This window comes from Cynocephalus volans, chromosome 5, assembly GCF_027409185.1.
Source record: "Cynocephalus volans isolate mCynVol1 chromosome 5, mCynVol1.pri, whole genome shotgun sequence".
Lineage (NCBI taxonomy): Eukaryota > Metazoa > Chordata > Mammalia > Dermoptera > Cynocephalidae > Cynocephalus > Cynocephalus volans.
The window spans coordinates 158,213,881-158,232,028 of record NC_084464.1 but is presented as its reverse complement, the minus strand read 5'-3'; positions in this window follow the sequence as shown (position 1 = coordinate 158,232,028).

Sequence of the window (18,148 nt, the reverse complement as noted above, 5' to 3'; positions counted from 1 at the left end):
AATCCCACTGGCCTTCAGACACATCGGCCACCAGCTGAGGCCTTTGGGGCTGCTGGCATTTGACGACGAGGTCCTCGCATCCGCCTCACCTCTCCAGCTCTTGTTACTTCAGCTTTCTCTTTTGCATGAGCCAGCTTGGACATGGGTCACAAGTGGAAATGGCAGAAGGCTTTTTGCCATCTCCAGGACAGGAATGGAAGACAGGGAAGGATGGATGGGAGGCTAAACTGCAAACAAGACCCAGTTCCTGTTGGTATGTGCAGCAGTGTCCTGGGGCCACCGTCACCAAGGACCACAAACCGGGTGGTTCAAAACAACAGTAGTCTGTTCTGTCATGGTTCTCGAGGCCAGGAGTCCACCGTCAAGGTGTTGACTCGCTTCCAAGGGAGGCAAGGGAGTCCAAAGTCAAGGCCGTGCTCCCTTCCGAGGCTCCAGGACTCCACTCCCTGCCTCTGCCAGCTTCTGGTGGCTGCAGGTGTTCCTGGGCTTGTAGCTACGTCACTCCAGTCTCTGCCTCCGTCTCCAGAGGGCCTCTTCTCCCTGCGTGTCTCTCCTCTGTGGGTCTCGGACACTTGTCATTGGATTTAGGGTCCACACAGAAAATCCAGGATGATCTCACAGCACTCACAGCTTCCAGGGGTTAGGGTGCGGACAGCACTTTTGGGTGGAGGGTGCCATTCAGTCCACTACACTGCATCTAGAAAAATATGTTTTGATATAAAAATAAAGGAAGAATCCATCCCTCCCCGCTCTCCTTAGTCCCCTAAAAATAGGCCAAGGGAGAAAGCCTTCCCATGGCAAACATCTGGAGTCTTTTGCCCAAACCAGGGCTCAGCTGAGCTGTTGTTCTTGAGTTTTTGTGTTTAAAACCTTTTTGAGGGTGGGCTGTGAGGAAAGCTTATGGGCATAGGGGACTGGACAGATGGAACTCCACTTCTACAAGAAGTTTCGGTTCTTGGCGATTTGGGAGGTCAGGAAGTGAAGGACTATTGAAAAGAAACCTCCAAAGTCCCTGACACAGGTTTCCTTGGAGACACATGCCTGGCCTTTCTTTTTTCCTTTCCCTTAAATGGCCTGGTTGTTTTCCATCTCAGCCGTGTCTCTTCAATGAGCCCACACAACTGTTTTTGATATGAGGGTATAGACTGAATGTCCTAGGCCTTTCCAGCCTTTGGGAGCAAATGACATTTTGGCATTTCTGCCTCTTTCTGCTGAGTCAGGCCCTCAGCACCTCCTCCCACTACCCCATAGGCATCCCTGCTGTGGCAGGGCTCACCCAGCCTCAAAAACCAGCCTGACAAGAGGTCCCGCTCTGGGTCCCTGAGGTGTTTCCCCAACACCCCTGCAGGTGGAACGCCCATGAGCAGGTGGCTCTGTCCACCCTTCCCCTGCCCTGCTCTGTGCTGCCAAAGACCTCGAACCCTGGCCCTGGGGCTCTGGGAGTGGGGAGAGAGGGCAAGGCCGGCCTCTGCAGCACCCCGAGTTGTCTTGACACCTGGGCCATGAAGCTTCTGCACCAGGTCTTGGAGTCTTTCACAAACACAATTCCTTTGGCTCTTGCTATGTCCCTGTCCTTGCAGGCACTCCAGAGCTCAGGTCTAACAGGACTGACCCTGTCCCAACCTCCGGCATTGGCCACTTCCTCTTTTGGAGGCCCTAAAACATTCACTTTCTCAACATCCTCCTCTCTCAGAGAAAAAGTAAGCTGCACAAATGTAAGGCCGGTCTGACGCTCAGCTGCAGGGGCAGCACTGGGGGCCATTGCCTGTGGCCGTGCCTGCGGGTGCACCTTCCACCCTTCAGGGCCGAGCCCAGCACCCACACGACTCTCCTGAGCTTTTCTCCCCACTGAAAAAAAGTGCTAAGCTTGAAACCGCACACTCTTTCTCCCAACATCCTTTCCAGTTCCGTGTGGGTCTACATTTCTCATTTCTCACTGGGAATACGATTCCCAAAATACCCTGGGAAAGTTTGTTTTTGTGGCATTGCCAGCCTGTGCAGAGGAGGCTTAATTGCAAATTGCACAACGGGAGATTCCTAGCCCCATGTGGCGAACCTACCAGACGTAGAGTGATCCCGGCCTTCAGTTAAGAATATAAGTTCCTCCATCGTTTATGGTGATTTAACTCATGAATGTGTATTTACAGACCATGGGCACATTAGGATGTTTTCAGACCGGATCACTTGACCTAAAGTCTCATCTAACCTTTGATTCTGCAGCTGCTAACTCTACAAGCTATCCATTTTGATAATTTTGTTGTTACATAAAACAATAGCACAAAACTACATTCTCCCAGCAATTTTAGCATTTGCAGTCATCTGTGTCATCTAAGCCATGTCCGCAAGCCTGGTTCTGACACTAACTTGGTAGAGGTATGAAGCTGAAATGACATGCTTGCTCATTCTGTGCACAAACGCTTCCCGGGTGTGAATAAATTGCTGACTCTAGATATCAGGAATTTCATTCTCTTGAATAGTAACCAAGCAGAAATTCCCTTTGCTGAGTGCTGTGACTGAATCTTGTCTCGAGATCTGGGAAAAACTATGTTCTCTTTTCAGCATTTTGTAGTAAGCAAACCAGCTGAATGGTGCTGTGAAGGCGTCTGTAAAGCTCCACTGCCCAGACACTGTCTTGTTTACGGAAAAAGAAAACTGGATCTCCATTTTTGGGATCAACCAAATGGATTCTTATTAAGTCTCTCTTTTGAGGGGAGTCCATTAAAATATTTATTTATTTAGGCAACTGACCCGTACGGGGATCTGAACCCTTGACCTTGGTATTATAACACTGCGCTCTAACCAACTGAGCTAACTGGCCAGCACTATTAAAATATTTACGTCTGGAATCCTGTATTTGAAGAATATTTAATTATGTGAAAATGCTTATAATATTAATGGTTAGTTAAAAAGTATCAGTATACTAAGCTCTATCTACAGTTTAATCTCCAAAGTATATCTTACGTGATCTTGCAAACTCTTTATTTAGAGTCAAAGGTGTTTATTTCATAATTCCTCTCATGGCTTAAATGTAAATCCCTCTCATCCCTTAAATGTAAATGAGAAATATAATTGATAAGCTGTTCATGCTGGGTGTTTGAAAGTGATGTCATTTCCTGAGCACACAATTTTGATGCAGGATGAAATATGAAAGATCTGGGTGCCAGGAGCGGGTGGGGAGAAAGAGGCAAAGGGAGGAAAATTGTCTTAAGGAAGAGAGTGGCGGCTCTGAAACCCACCTGGGCTCACTTCAAAAGTGCTGAGGGCCTCGGCCTGGAACTAGAAGGTAGCAGGTCTTAGGAATGGGGGATAGTGGTAAGATCAGGCTGCTGTAACCACAGGTATTTCTGTCTTCTTTTGAGCTGAAGACAGCCTGTCCTCGTTTGCATTTTGTCATCACAACCTTTACTTAAAATGAATGGGTTAAATTTCCCCATTAGTGAGATACTCTCAGTTCAAAGTGGATAAAAACCTGAACCGTGATGCTCAGCATATGCTTCTGAAAGAAAATGACACCATGAGCTTGAAACTAAAATAGGCCACATGATCAAAATATCTTTTAATAAATATACATCCTTTTAAGAGTTTTTAAAAATTAATTTCTGCACTGCTTGAGAAATCACAGTTAGAAATTCAGGCTGAGTATTATTTGTAGTTGGAAACCATGTCCACATCTTTTTCTGTCACATTACTTAATAAATGTAAATTAAATAAATTTGGAGTACTTTTAGCTAAATGTATTTATTCACTCGCAATCAAAATATCCATAGTAGCCAATGTCTTCGAGTAAGAGAGTAGATCAAATGACTGGTTATCAGATGATAAATATTTTGGGGGTGACTAATATGCATCAGAAATAAAACAATGAGGGCCGAGCCCGTGGCGCACTCGGTAGAGTGCTGCGCTGGGAGCGCGGCGACTCTCCCACCGCAGGGTTCGGATCCCATATAGGAATGGCCAGTGCGCTCACTGGCTGAGTGCTGGTCACGAAAAAGACAAAAAAAAAAAAAAAAAAAAAAAAGAAAGAAAACAATGAGAAAAAATAGCAGGTCACAATTGTCCTCTACCTTCAAAGAGCCTTCAGACCAGTGGGAACTAGACAATTAGCACATAAACAACTGAAAATTGATGCTGTGACATGTTCTGAAGGAAGGAGTAACCTCCAGGAGCATTTGTGACGTGTGAGCGCTCTTGTCAGGGACAGCAAGGGGAGGAAGGCAGGGTGACAGCATATCACAGCTGGCTGGTCCCGCTGCGGCACTCTGATGCCACCATCCACAGCTGGCTCCCTGCCACCCACATGGCTGAAGGCAGAGGGACACTGCCTGGGGGAGAAGAGCCAGGCCAGCACACGCAGGGGCCAGAGGAGTGTTAGTCACTTTTCACTTCGGCCCAGAGGCCACGCCATCACAGCATTTTGGAAATCTGGGGCTGGGTTCACTAACACTTCACTATTCTTTACACTCACTCTGAACTCACAGGCAACCCACCGAGGGGTGCCTCAATTCTGGACTTTTGGGGACCCTCTCCCTGGTACCCTCTTTCCCTCCGATCTTTCAATCCCCTCCTTCTCATCTCCTCATTCCCCTTCCCCAGGGCCCCAGCTGCTTCGTGTGTGGCCTCTGCCTGGGCTGACGCTTGTTCATTCTCCAGCTGGCTCTGAGGGACGGGGAGCAGGGAGCTTCAGACCCCAAGGCTGAGATAGAGAGAATGAAGGGGCCCCCATGGTGGCTCCACCTCCAGGTGGTGTATCTAAAACCAGTCAGATCCCAGCACTGTGAAGGCGACCTGGAGCCATGTGACCAACTCAAACCGGGTCTATCCCTGAACCATGGCTAAAGCTTTCTTGCAGCTGGAGCAGAGCCGAAACTTGCAAGTCATGCAGCCTGCGCATGTGCAGTAGAAAAAGTCTTAAGCTCCAAATAACACCCGGAACCAACATTCCTCCCCACAGAACCAAGGAGGCCAGGACACGACGGGAACCTGAAATGCCAGAGCACTTTCAGAAGTGAGGGGTCCGTTGTCCGGTCAGTTCCCATGCTGAAACCCAGCTATTCCGCACTTTACCATAAATGGCCAAACTGAAAGTCCGCCCAATGAAACCTGCCCTGCCAGGCTTCTGCATACCAACCTGTCTCCTTAATACATAAAAGTTTCACCTAACCCCAGGTCAGGGAGACAGATTTGAGCATAGCCTCCTGTCTTCCTGCAGGTTGGCCAAGCAATAAAGCTCTTTCACTCATGCCAGTGCCAGAGTCTGGCTTTCTGTGCACAGCGGGCAGTGAGCCCATTACTCGATAACAAACCGACACATTTCCTGCACCTTACTGGGTGAAAAAAATTGTCAATCTCTGACCACATCTGATCTTGGACTTCCAACCTCCAGTCGTGAGACAATAATACGTTTTGTTATTTAAGTCTTCCATTCTGTGGTACCTGGTTATGGCAGCCATAGCAGGCTAATCCAGACATGTAGACTTTAGGGCACCTTTGGGACATTCCAGTGAAGATGTCAGGTAGGCCACGAGATATTTAGTCTGGAGCTTTATAAGTAGAAGGCAGGGCTGGGTATGTAAATTTGAATCATTTACACGCGTGTTAATGCCACAGACAGTGATGGGAGGGAGAGTCTGGAGTGAAAACAGAAGGAGCCTGGCACTGATGAAGTCTCATATGTAATGGCTGGGTTAGAAAATGGGCCTCAAAAGAGAACAGAAGTGACCGCAGAGGTAGGAGGAGACCCGGGGCACAGTGTCCGAGAAGACGAAATAAGACAGTGTTTCCAGAAGACAGCAGTCGAGAGGGTTTAACAGTGCTGGAAGGCCACAGGAACTAAGGTCCGGAAAACGTCTATTAGATTTGATGACACGGATGCCATAGTTGTTCACAGCTATTGATGGAGCCACTGGGAAAAAACCAAAACTGAAGTGCAGTGAGGGTGAAGAGACCTGAACATGTTTACATGTTAATAGAAAGGATCCAGCTCAAAAACAGAGACTGAACATAGACTAAACCTATGTACGAAGGAAGGTGGATCTGTCAGTTCCTGAAGAGGCCTGGAACCCACAGCCCAAAATGAAGACTAAGGGCTGGGTGGTCTTGGTCTAAGAGCGTTCCTGGCTTAAGAGAAAACTTTATGGAAATATTGGGAAAACCTCTCTGCTCTGCCTTGACCTGCTACCTTCTTTACCAGAATGTGGCATCAGTCCTCACTTTCCAGGGGCACTGTTAACTGAAGCAGACTCCCTGGAGCTGGGGTGTTCCCATGAAGCAACCTCTCGAGATGCCGGAGCGACTGTCATTTCAGTCATAATAAATCTATGATGTGCTCAGCACTTTGGAAAATGCTATGTGGGCTTAAAAATTATGTCACACGTTGACTACCCCTCAAAGAAGCCTAAAGGCTGGAAGGAAAAATAAATATGTAAATAACCATTATAGGAGGGAGCAATTGCTCAGCTCTGTAAGAGCTATAGTAGTATAGTCCTATAGGGAAGGAAAACAAAATTCAGAGGAACCGATCCAGATTAAAGGTGACTAAAGGGACTTGACAACTAAGGGCAGTGCATGATCCTGGATTGACTCTGGACTGGGGACAATAGCTGTAAAGGACATTATTGTCAATTGATGAAATCAGAATATGGACTTTGGATTGGATAGTAGTATTGCATCAATGTTAAATTTTCTGATTTTGATGATTGCAGGTGGTTACATAAGAAAATGTCCTTGGTCTTAAGAAAAACACACAGAAGTATTTAAGTATGTCTCCAACTTATTCTCACATGTTTCATAAAAAGTGTGTGTGTGCGTGTGTGTGTGTGTGCACATGCAGAAGGGGAGAAAAATAAGACAATATGTAAGTAATTGGGAAATCTGAGAAATAGTATGCAGAAATTGTTTTTATTACTCTTGCTACTTTTCTGTATATGTGAAATTATAACCAAATAAAAAGATGCAAAAACTATTATAAGCGTTGGGTGGAAGAAGTCCAGTTTTCAACTTGGGGACTTAGTACAAATGGTGAGATTGTACTGGGTCACGTGTGGATTCTCTGAGGTGGAGAAGAAAAATGGAGGCAGAAGCATGAGCAAGATTGTGGAGGTTGGAAATTACAGGGTTGAGTTTGGAGAATAGAGTAGGGTTTAATTTAGGTCTAGAAAATAGAATTGGAAAGAAGACCAGCACTAGAGCAAGAAGGGCTTTGAACACCAGGCCAAGGCCAAACGGTCTAGGATTTCTTCTGGAGGCTGCAGGAGTCTGAATAGCAAAGCGGTGGGGAGTGCACATAGGGGCTGGGGCAATGAAACACAGGAAGGTAACCAAGACCCCGCCAAAGGGTGGGCTGTGGGCACAAAGAGGGGCCAACTCTGAGCAATGTTAAGAGGCTAATATTAGCAGAAGGGAGAAGCTGCCTGCATCTCTAGCCAGGCAGGGATTCTACTGCAGCATCTGAAATTTTCCCTCTTTTCATGGGCTATTGGTTATTTATGTCTTCTCTTATTTTTCTCGGCTAATCTAACCAAAGCTTGTCAATATTTTAGACTCTTTAGGGAGTTTGTTTTAGCTTGGTTGCTCATCTCTAGTAAATTCTGTTCTATGTTTAAGCAATGTTAGTCAATAAAAAGAATTATAATCTTTTCTGACTCTATCAATAGCTCCTAACAGATGAGGTAAACTAAATGAAAACTAGAATTCACAGTGAGTTCTAAGAATCAGGGTGAACAACTGTACTTACCAGGCTCCTCTGCAGAGATGTGTGGCTGCGTGACCACGTTGTGGCCATGGAGATGTTAGTGGTACTGGGTGGGACTTCAGAGACTCCTTAAAAAAGAGTTGATGTACTCTTCCCCCTTGTTCTCCTTGCTGCCTGTAATGCAGATGTGGTGGCACATCTGTACCAACACAAAAGGCTCAGCAATGATATAACTGCGGCCCACAGGCCAAATCCAGCCTTCCACTTGCTTTTGCATGGCCCAAGAGCTAAAAATGGTTTTTGCAGACAAACATGTGCAATTGACTTGATGATAGGGAACTGGAACTCAACACCGATCAAGCAAAATGCTATCCCCTCGAAAAAGAATTCCATTCTTTTCATTAGTAGAACTGTATTACAAAAAGTTATACTCAATTATTATCATTGCCTTTTGAATTTTGTCGGTAAAAATGGAAAAAAAAATGCACAGTGTTTTAGTGTCTAAAACATAATTTACATAATAGTATTTGTACTCACTGATGATTTCCTGGTTCCAGAAGGCATATTCAAGGAATCATTTACTTATTTTTTTTTTCGTAGCCCCATTATTCTCTCTTTATTTGTTAGTTGGCATTCTACTGTAAGAAAGAGCTTCCAATTTCACTCGTTCATTTATGTAAGTATGGACCCATAGATACTTATTTTATTCATGGGTTATAATCCGTTAGTAGCATTATTTATTCCGAAGCACAAATTATCCCATATTTGGCCATTGAGACTGTTTTCAAGCTGGCATCTCCATCCTCTTCCTTTTACATGCTCCTATTATGCACAGAGCACCTCCTTACATATAAGCTATTCCTGGCTTGGCTTGAACTTATCTGCCTCAGCTCTGCAGTCAGCCATTTCTCCTGAGGAGCTCTGTTCCTTTTAGTACAGGAACTATGGTGTCAGGGCTGTTGGCATCACAGCCTGGACGTCCTCCAGAGCCCTTTTCTGCTCTGGGCCCCCTGCCAAGCTGGCTGCCTTTCAAGCTGGCCACTAAACGGGTTGACACTGTGTTTCCTTTTCCATGGTGGGAGATATAAGATGCAATACTTCATCCTTGTCTTTGTATGGGATGTTCCAGCCTCTCCTTGGCCATTGGTCCCCTAAACATTTTACTGAGATGGCAGGCCCCCAAATCTTCATGGGGGTTATCTCACACTCTCTGGAATGCTTGTGCTTGTCATCCAGTCTCATTCTCACGATGCCATTGATAAAATGGATCAATGGGCAGGATGTTCACACAGTCCAGGTCTCTTCGGACTATACCATGACGGAGTGTGGGAAAATTGACAGAGGCCTGGGAGAAACTGAAAATTTATTCTCTTGACCATTCCATGTCAATGCAAACTCTTTAAGATCCTCTTTCCTGTAAAGGATGAGAAAGAAAATGTTTGCCAAATTAATGGCCACATACATGCACCTGAGGCTGTGTTGATCTGTTCTAGCAAATATACCGTATTTTGCAAGATGGCTGCAATGCTGACGACTTCTTGCTTGAGTTTGTGGTAGTCTACTGTCATCCTCCCAGGGTTTGCCTGGGTTTTTTAAGGCCCAGACTGGTGAATTAAATAAAGATATAACAAGGACCACCATACTGCACACTTTAGCTCTTTAAGGAGGGCAATAATTTTCATTATTTTTCTAGGGGATATAACATTGTCTTTTATGTGCAATCTCCACTGAGGCAAAAGATGCAGGGGTGGAGAAAGGGGAAGGGAACATTTCAGAGGCTTTTTCTTAGGCTTTTACCCAATAGGCCAGGATCTGATGTGGAGGTTATGAAAACTTCCAAGTATGTCCATTCCAGTTGCACATTTGGGAAAAAGGAAAATGGTCATCAGACCCACTAGGATCCTAACCCCAGCCAGGACTCAATGTACTACCCTCCCCCAGCGTGTCCAATCTCCAAGACAGGATCCATGATAATGCTTTGGGTTTCTGGACATTTATGTCAACTTCAACCTTGTATCCAACAATCCTTGACATGTTTGGTACTCTCCTTTCTCCAGTATATGGTTACCAGAGCAAATGGCCATAAGCCCCTCTGGAGAAGGGCTGGAGTAATTGTTACTGTGTACACTTGTTGTAAGTTTGCAGGATTCTTCCTCCTGGGACCCAGCCACTTTTTTAATAGATGAATTTCAGTTTTGAGTCAAAAAACTGGCTCAGGTTTAGCAACTGCTCAAAGAATCATGACGTTTTATTGGGGTAATTGCCCTCAACCTCCTGACCATCTATCCTTGATTTCTTTTGATGATACAGATTAAGTAGTAACCTTGGTTGCAACCCATTCATTTTGCACTTTAAAAATGCCGTAGTCTATTAAGAGTCCATAACCCTTAGGCAGTCAGGTCCCCTGACTACCCCTCCAACCTTGCTGTTTATTGTGGTAATTGCATCCAGCAGAGCATTCCTTATGACCTGGAGAATAGTGTCTCCTGGAGGCCTTACCATGAAACATACGCATTTGGTGGGTTTCCCAGCCTTACAGAATTTATCCACTCCAGCAGGCTCACTTCTCTGAGCCTTTTAATCCTTTTTTCCACTGTCAGTCGTGGTAATTCTGGCATTTGAACCTCACTTGGCATGGACCATTACTATTTCTAGGTTTCTGGGAACCATCCTAGTAATGAGTTCACACTATATTCTGAGGTCCTTGCCAGTATGTTAACTCTTACAACCAGGAAAGTGCTCTCAAATCAATAAAGTCTCCCTTTCCAATCTTATCTTTTGGCCACTTTGTTCAAAACAGCATCCTCAGAATCCAATCCTATGAGTCTTCTCCCAGCTCCTACCTATCAATGCTGAATAGATGCTGCAGCTCCTTTGGGGTATAGTCCCTTTCCTCCCTTATCAGGATCAGTGCATCCCTGGCTAGGTTGCACCGAAACCTAACCTTAAGTATAGGACTAGTGACAGGAAGGTAGGTGGGAGGATCCTGAGGGACCACATGTTGTCTTGTGGGGTAAAGGCCTCTGTATTATTTTCAAATAAGAGGGAGGAGTGAGCCACCTCTAGAGACTCATAGGATTCAGAAGAATCTAAATCAAGATTTGGGGGAAGCCTGACCTCTGAGAAAAGGGTGGAGCCAGGAATTCTAAAAGTCCACCCCTCCATAAAAGCAATGAAAAAAATTGTAAAATAATAATAATAATAATAAATCAGAACCAACTTTACAGAACTCTGGAAATTAACCAAAATCTTGTAATAACCAGGGAAATGCTTATTCAAGAAAAACAGCTTAATCTTGACCAGAAAAGCCAGGCTCTATGGCTTTTTTAATTTACCCTAATCCTATCTACTATGCCACAGCTCAGTGATAGCTTGAAAACCCCATCCTATATTCCTAGTGCTAGAGGACCAAAACGGACTTCATTCATGAAGAATTGTAATTATTTGTTTTGATTCATTTGGTGGATCTCTGGAAAACTGGCTCAATATGTTTGCCTTTACATTACCATCTTGGAACTCAGCCAGTGCTAAAGCCACTACCTGGGAGCATTTGTCAAAAAACATCAACAGGCAAGTGTAAATAAAAAATTAATAAGAACTAATAAATGAGTCTTAGAAAGTGCAAAACCTTTACATTGAAGACTACAAAACATTATTGAAAGATAATAAAAAAACTTAAATAAATGGAAAGATATATCATTTCATGGATTGAAAGACCTAGTATTGTTAAGACAGCAATATTCCCCAAATTGATCTACAGATTCCATGAAATCCCTACCAAAATTCCAATGACTTTTTTTCTTTGCAGAAATGAACAAGTTGATTCTAAAATTCATATGGAAATACAAGGGATCCCCAAAAGCCATAACAATCTTAAAAAAGAACACAGTTGGAGGACTCACACTTTCCAGTTTCAAACCTTACTACAAAGTTACAGTATTCAAAACAGTATGGTACTGGCATATGGATAAATGTACAGACCAGTGGAGTAGAATTGAAAGTTCATAAATTAGCTCATACATTTATGGTCAATTAATTTTTGTAAAGGGTCCCAAGGCCATTCAAGGGAGGAAAGAATGGTCTTTTCAACAAATGGTGCTGGAACAACTAAGTGAATATCCACATGTAAAATAATAAATTTGTGTTCCTACCTCAAACCATATACAAAAATGACCTCAAAATGGATCAAAAATCTAAATGTTAGAGTTCAAACTATAAAATTCTAAGAAAGAAACATGGGTGTAAATTTTAGTGACCTGACACACTCTGCAACCTGGATAAACCTAGAAAACATAAGTACACATAGAATACACCCCAGGATAAATCATATGCTAGGCCATAAAACAAGTCTTAACAAATGTAAGAAGACTGATATCATAACAAGTATTTTATTAGATCACAATGGTATGAAACTAGAAATCAGTAACAGGAGGAATATCAGAAAATTCACAAATACACGGAAATAAAACAACATGCTCCTGAAAAGCAACTGGGTCAAACAAGAAATCAAAACAAAAATTTTAAAATATCTTGAGACAAACAGAAATGGCTATACAACACACTAAAACTTACAGAATGCAGCAAAAGCAGTTTTAAGAGGAAAGTTTATAGCAAAAACACCTACATCAAAAAAGAAGAAAGATCTCAAATGAACAACCTAACGTTACATCTCAATGAGCTAGAAAAAGAACAAACTAAGCCCAAAATTAGTAGAGAGAAGAAAATAATAAAGATCAGGGCAGAAATCAATGAACTTGAAAAACAATAGAAAAGATCAATAAAAGTAAGGGTTGGTTTTTGAAAAGATAAACTAAATCTACAAACCTTTAGCTAGACTAAGAAAAAAAAAAAAAGACATATACATAAAATCAGAAGTAAAAGTGGAGACATTCCCTGATAGTACAGAAACACAAAGGATCATAAGAGATTACCATGAACAATTTTATGCCAATAAATTGTATAACCTAGAAGAAAGGGATGGATTTCTAGAAACATGCAACCTACGAAACTGAATCAGGGAGAAATGGAATGTCTGACCAGACCAACAGTGAATAAGGAGGTAGAATCGGTAATAAAAAGCGTCTCATCAAAGGAAAGCCTAGTACCTGATAGTTTCACTGCTGACTTCTACCAAACATTTAACAAAAAATTAACACCAATCCTTCTGAGACTCTTCCAAAAAACTGAAGGAGAGAGAATACTTCCAAACTCTTTCTATGAGGGAAGAATTACCCTGATTCCAAAGCCATTGAAGGATATTACAAGAAAAGGAAATTACAGGCCAGTATCCCTGATGAACATAGACACAAAAACCTTCAACAAAATGCCACCAAACTGAACTCAATAACAGATTAAAAGGATTATTCACTACGTTCAAATGTGATTTATCCCAGGGATGCAAGGAAGGTTCAACATACATGAATCTGTAAATGTGATACATCACATTAACAGAATGAAAAGAAAAACCTATATGATCATCTCAATAGATACAGAAAAAGCATTCGATGAAATTTAACATCTTTTCTTGATAAAAATTCTTAACAAATTAGCCATGTGACTCAACACAGTCAAGGCCATATATGACAAACCCACAGCTAACATCATACTCCACAGTGAAAAGCTGAAAGCTTTTCTTCTAAGATTAGGAACAAGACAAGGATACCCACCCCTCTATTCAACATAGCACTGGAAGTCCTAGCCAGAGCAAGCAGGCAAGAGAAAGAAGTAAAAGGCATCCAAACTAAAAAGGAAGAGTTAAATTGTCCCTGTTTGTAAATGACATGATCTCAAGTATGAGGGTACTTCAAAAAGTTCATGGAAAAAATAGAATTAAAAGACAACACAAATATTTCCATGAACTTTTTGAAAACCTCATATAGGAAACCCAAAAGACTCCTCCAAAAAAAATGTCGGAACTGATAAAGGAATTCATTAAAGTTTCAGGATACAAAAATCAACATACAAAAATCTGTAGCATTTCTATATGCTAACAATGATCTATCAAAAAAAAAAAAGAGAGAGAGATCAAGAAAGCAATCCCATTTACAATAGCTACAAAAAATAAAACAAAATACTTAGAAATAAATTTAACCAAGGAGGTGAAAGACCTGTATACTAAAAACTTTAAAACATTGATAGAAGAAATTGTAGAAGACACAAATAAATAGAAAGATATGTTGATGGGCTGGAAAAATTAATATTGTTTGAATGTCCTTACTACTAAAATTAACCTACAAATTTGATGCAATTCCTACCAAAATTCTGATGTCATTTTTCACAGAAATATTTTTTAAATTGTAAAATTCATATGGAACCACAAGACAACTTGAATAGCCAAAGCAATCTCAGCAAAAAGGACAAAGCTGGAAACATCACACTACCTGACTTCAAAATGTGCTACAAAGCTATAGTAATCAAAACAACAAGATACTGGCATAAAAACAGATATGTGAACCAAGAGAACAGAATAGAGAGCCCAGAAATAAGTTCACACACTTACAGTCAATTGCTTTTGACAAAGATGCCAAGAATACACAACGGAGAAAGGAAAGTTTCTCCAAAAATGATGTTGGGAAAAGTGGATACCCACATGCAGAAAAATGAAATTGGACCCTATCTCCCATCATATACAAAAATCAATTCGAAATGGATTAAAGGCTTAAACGTAAGACCCAAAACTGTAAAACCATAAGAAAACAAAGGGAGAACCTCCGTGACACTGGTCTGGGAAATGACATTTTGGATACAACCTCAAAAGCACAGGCAACATAAGCAAAAATAGATAAGTGGGATCATATGACACTAAAAAGCTTCTGCACAGCGAAGAAAACAACAGAGTGAAGAGACAACCTATGGAATGGGAGAAAATATTTGCAAACCATACATCAGATAAGGGCTTAATATTCAAAATGTATAAGGAACTAAAACAACTGAATTGCAAGAAAACAAATAACCTGATTTAAAAGTGGGCAAAGGACCGGAATGGACATTTCTCAAAAGAAGACATAGAAATGGTCGACAGGCATATACAAAACTGTTCAACATCACTAATCATCAGGGAAATGCAGATTAAAACCTCCTGAGATATCACCTCACACTTGTTAAAATAGCTATTATCAGTAAGGTAAAGGGAAGTGTTGGCAAAGATGTGGGGAACTGGAGCACTTGTGGACTGTTGGTGGGAATGTGAATTGTACAGCCATTGGGAAAAACAGTACGGAGGTTCCTCAAAAAATTAAAAATAAAACTATCGAATGATTCAGCAATCCTGCCTCTGGGTCTATCTCCAAAGGAGATGAAATCAGTATGTGGAAGAGATACCCGCACTCCCATGTTCATTGCAGCACTATGCACAATAGCCAAGATATGGAACCAACCAAGTGTTCATCGATGAATGAAAGGAGAAAGAAAATGTGGTCTATTTACACAATGGAATACCACTGAGCCTTAAAAAGGAAGGAAATCCTGCCATTTGTGACCACATAGGTAAACCTGGAGGACATTATGCTAAGTGAAATAAGCCAGGCACAGAAAGACAAATGCTGCATGACCTTACTTATTGTGCAATCTAAAAAAGCTGAACTCATAGAAGCAGAGGGTAGAATGGTGGTTGCCAGGGACTGAGGTTGGAAAGGATACAAAATTTCAGTTAGATGAGAGGAATAAGTTCAAGAGATCTACTGTACACCACAGTGGCTATAGTTAATACCATTGTATTTTTATTCTTGAAAATGCGTAAGAGTAGACTTTGTGTTCTCACCACAAAAGAGTAAGCTTGTGAGGCAATGTGTGTATTAATTAGCTTGTTTAGCCATTCACGATGTACACATATTTCAAAACATTGTCTTTACACTATAAGTATGAAAGTACTTCAAAAAGTTCCTGGAAAAATAGAATTAAAAGATAATACAAAACTTTCCATAAATTTTTTCAAGTACCCTCCTATATAGTTCTTATTTGTCAATTAAAAAATAAATTAATTTTTAAAAACTGCAACTCAAATACACCTGTCAGCGCAGAGCTGAATGGCTCTGGAGGGGTCCCAGAAAGGAAGAGCCCTGGGCTGTTTGTCCTCAGCCCCCCACCAGGCACTCCCCTGCCACCAATCTGTTGTGACACATTGGACAGATCACTTTCTCCCTGAGCCTGTTTCCTCCCCTGTAAAATAGAGGCCACCTGAGCCCTCACTGTCTCCCTACCCCCGTCCCATCCTTTCTTCCTTCATCTAAGCACGAGTTGAATTCCTAGCCAGTACCGGCTAGGAAATGAGTTAGTCTCTCTTCTAGAAAACTCGCACCCCCCCAGCAACTTTCTTGGGTCATTACCTATTTTTTTTTTTTAATTTTATTTTGTCGATATACATTGTGGCTGATTATTGCTCCCCATCACCAAAACCTCCCTCCCTCCTCCCTCCCCCCCTCCCCCCCAACAATGTCCTTTCTGTTTGCTTGTCATATCAACTTCAAATAATTGTAGTTGTTATATCTTCTTCCCCCCCCCGGTTTGTGTGTGTGTGTGTGTGTGTGTGTGTGTGTGTGTGTGTGAATTTATATATTAATTTTTAGCTCCCACCAATAAGTGAGAACATGTGGTATTTCTCTTTCTGTGCCTGACTTGTTTCACTTAATATAATTCTCTCAAGGTCCATCATTACCTATTTTAAAGGCGCGGCTTCCTTTTGCAGCATGGAGTGTGTCTACTGCCTGCCTGCAGGGGAACCCAGGAACAACCCTCCCGCCTTCTGTTCCAGTGAAAGCTGAACAGGCCTTGTGCTGTTTGGCTGGCCCTGTGTGCGGGCACAGACCCGGCCTGGCACCTGGGAGAGCCACTCTGCCTGCTCTGTTCTGCTCCCGTCCTCCCCAGCAGAGCACCCCTAGCAGGTGGCGAGCTGGAGTGTCCGGGCTTCCTACAGCCAAGCCCAGTTAGAAAGTCAGCCTAGCACACGAGTATTTGGGAAAGTTCACTTTAGATTTCTTCCGCAGATATCAATGTGCTGTTTAAACAATTTTAAATTACCCCCTATCGACATGCTCCTATTACAAATGTTTGTATAGGGGCTGGCAGGTTAGCTCAGTGGGTTAGAGCATGGTGCTGATAACACCAAGGTCCAGGGTTCGATCCCTATGCCGGCCGGCCACCAAAAAAAGGTATAAAAAAGTTCCAATCAGATATGCTTCTCTTTCCCATCTTTAGTCCTACAATTATTCACCTGAATCGCTTTGGTGCCATTTTTCAACCGTGGTGGTCGGCACCTGCCTTCAGAATTTCACTAGAGGACTGTGTCCAGCTGTAGCATCAGGCACCGAGGTGAACAAATCATGAAGGATCTCCATGGCTTCAGTTTGCTCTTCTCTTGAATGAAGACACAAACCAGATTTGTTTAGCCTTCGCAGTTTCATAATTGTATAATTCTAATTTCTACAGATTTGAATACTAATTGTTCAGAGCATGTAGTATATCTCAGAATTTAAAGTTAACAAGAAAGCATAAAGCAAAGGTCTCTTGTCATCACCTCCCTACCTCCACCCCCAGCAAATGAAAGGAAGACACGTCCTTTTATTTTCAGAGATTGGCTAAAGTACATTGTAAACTAAAAAGCACGTGAAAGTGGGGGCACATTGTGATTCTATCTCCAAGGGTTCAGTTTCCCTGTCTGTAAAATGGGTTAGTTAGATCACGGTGCTGGTCTGCGACAGCTTCTGCTGATTTCTGTCAAAATAGGGGAAGGATGTGAGGACATCCTTACATTTTTTTATAAAGCTAAATGTATTCTATTTCTAAATTCTAAGATGATTCCTACAATATCTGGTATCCACGTTTTGTTTTAAGTCAGCCTAATAGAAGATGACTTGTTGTTGTTTTGGTTTGTTTTTTGGTTTTGAGTCTCTTGCTGGCAACTCTTTGCCAGTTGTTCTAGTTTTAAATTTTATTTTCTGGTCCAGGAAGTCCAACTTACTGGAACTGATAGATCAGTGGATTCCTTAATTGAGTCCACTGCTCCTGTTCCCAACAAGCCTGTGTATTATCTACTTCAGCAAATTAATTAAAACATTTTTGCCATGACCTTAGTTCCTCAGCCTTTCTCCTTTTGTCCAAACCTTAGCACACTCTCCATTCCAGCTACCTCCAAGTCACCAGATAAGCTAGTCCTTCCTTCCCTAACATCCTTCGCATTCCAGGACAGGCCCCTCCTCCTTACCCCTAAGCTCCACATTTCACAAACATTTCCTAAATTGTTCCACCCCGTCCCAGTCACTGTAATCTAAGTGATTATAGCCTGATAGCCTTAATGGGAAAAAATGGAACCAACTTATGTTAGAAAGCATAGATGACATTGAATATTTGTTTCTCTTTTTCTCATCAGCAAGTCCTTTCTCTATTTCATACTCTGTAACTGCCTCCAAAAAGTTAATAAATCACAGCATTTAGGACTAGAAGAGGCATTGGAGGATAAATGAC